Source organism: Cannabis sativa, unplaced genomic scaffold (assembly GCF_029168945.1).
Source record: "Cannabis sativa cultivar Pink pepper isolate KNU-18-1 unplaced genomic scaffold, ASM2916894v1 Contig1, whole genome shotgun sequence".
Lineage (NCBI taxonomy): Eukaryota > Viridiplantae > Streptophyta > Magnoliopsida > Rosales > Cannabaceae > Cannabis > Cannabis sativa.
The window spans coordinates 2977138-2979671 of record NW_026870037.1 but is presented as its reverse complement, the minus strand read 5'-3'; positions in this window follow the sequence as shown (position 1 = coordinate 2979671).

The window sequence follows — 2534 nt, the reverse complement described above, 5'->3', positions numbered from 1 at the left end:
CTAGATGTTGCATATACAATATTTATCTTTCGAGATCTAACACTATTATGTTAGTCTAATGGTGAAAATCCATTAGGGATTTATCTCATTAGAAAAACAAATCAAGTTAGACCAACAATTAAGATTCGAAATTAAACTACAATTTAATAACAGAAAATAACATGGTTCAATACAAATTCATACACAATTCAGAAATTATGAAGCATATAGCAAGTAGGAATGACAAGTGAAAATACTAACACATACAATCCTAAATAATTTCCAAGGTTTTCAACAAACTCGATATCGTTGTCCCGTTTAGGCGAGAGTCAAAGCTACCATTCATTGAATGTAGTTGTCGCCTCATCTAAAATGTCAAACATTCTAGCAACCTTTTATTCGATCAAGATTTGAATCCGCGTTGTCCCGCTTAGGCGAGAGTCAAGGCTATTCTATCTTATGAGCTTTCACCATTGTTTCATATTCTCGCAAGTCTTATACAAACGCCGCCACCATTGTGGTGAGCATAAACTATATAAAAAACTTACAAGATTACTTATCTTTCGAGATTAAACTAACTTGCTAATGAACGTTCCTCCATTAGGGAGGATTACTCACTAAAACAATAGCTATGTAAAACCAACAATGGAGATCGAATATCCTTATAATAATAAAGCACATTATTTAATGAAGGGTTGTATTTTCTTCTAATATTTATTTTAATCCATTTATTTTAAATATATATTTAATTAAAATTTCTAATTTAGAATGAAAAATTCCAAATATAAATTTTAATTTAATATTTATAAATTATACTTAGATGGATAAATAACGTGAATTATTTCCATCTTAGTAATAATTTCCATAAATATTTTGAAAATTATTCAATTTAAGTTGTTTCAAAAATTAATTTAAATTAATTTACAACTCAAATTTAATTTTCTATAAATATATATTGCATTTCGAAAAAGTGTATAAGAATACTACTTTCGAAAATGCTTTTAAAATAAAATAAAATAAATCTTGGAAAATTACTCTAATTTTATGTTGGCCCAAAATTAATAAAAATTAATTTTCAACAAAAAATTATAATTCTCCTATTTAATTAAATATCTAAGAAAAATTTCAAATATTTAAGTATCATGATTAAAAAATCAACTTAAATATTAATTTTCTATTTAATTAAATACACTAGAAAAATACTTCAAGCAAACACAGTATAATATCTATCTAGACTTTCATACACTAATTAATTCAATTTCTAATTATAATATATTTTACTTCATTTATTTTAATTAATCATTAAATGAAAAATTATTGATTTAAGTTGGTCCAAAATTAAATAAATAATTTTCAACTTTAATCTATTTTTCAAATGAAATTGAAATTTCGCATCAAGGTGATGCGATTCAAAATTTTGGGAAATGATTAATAAAATAAAATAAAATATATTTTGAAAATTATTCAGCTTTTAAGTTATTCTGAAATAAGATTCCAAACTTAAAATAATTTTCAACTTTAATTAAATAACATGAAAATAACAATATTAAAGTATCATGATTAAAAAATCAACTTAGATATTGAATTTTCAATTTAATTAAATGTATTAAATTCAAGAAATAAATAATTAAGTAAAGAGGAAACTTAATTATTAATTCTAGTTTAATACTAGGAAAATATACTAAACTTAGATTGTACCAAAATTAATTAGGAAACAATTAATTTCACAATCTATGATATTTTCCTATTTAATATTAGAAATAATAACTAGTACTAAAAATAACTGCCTGTAATATATCATTGACTAAGTATTTTTCTAAAATTAACTTTAAAATATTACATGAAAAATAAATTTCATATATTTTAAAAGTTAATTATGTTGCTAATTCAATTTTAATTAGGTTAGACTAATATAATTAACCTAATACAATTATTTAAATAAGGCAAATGGGCCTTCACAATCGGGGTAGTTCATGTGAGGGGAGCCGGGTCCAAGATGTCGTACCCACTTCTAAGGCCCCCAACTCTCACACAAGGCCCAAAAGAGAGGAATTTAACCTTAAAATAAACAATTGTTATTCATTGAATAAGCCCAAATCTAATTGGACCTAAATAAATTTCCTTATGTCAAAATTTATTTTAGCAACCTAGTCCATTTACTTAGTAAAAACTTAAATGGGCTTCCTATATGCATCTAAGCCCAAAAGCAAACATATAGGCTCACACAGTCAAAATGATTTGGATGGAACCTATCATGTTACTAGGTTTACACAGCATGAAAGAAGTACAAAATTTACCCGTTACAAATTATTTATAAGATCTATCGTCAATTGGACTATGATTAAAATCGATCATTGGATCATGATCCGTCAACAAGTTAATCATAGCAATTTAGATCGATAAATAATAGGTTTGTTAAAAAGTTTTGAATAAACAATATAAATAAACAAACACTCGTTCATGTACGTATGTGAATCAAGATATTAATATAATTAAATTATTATTCTTAAACTAACCAAATAAAGGAAACTAATTTTAAAATATCTAGGTTTATT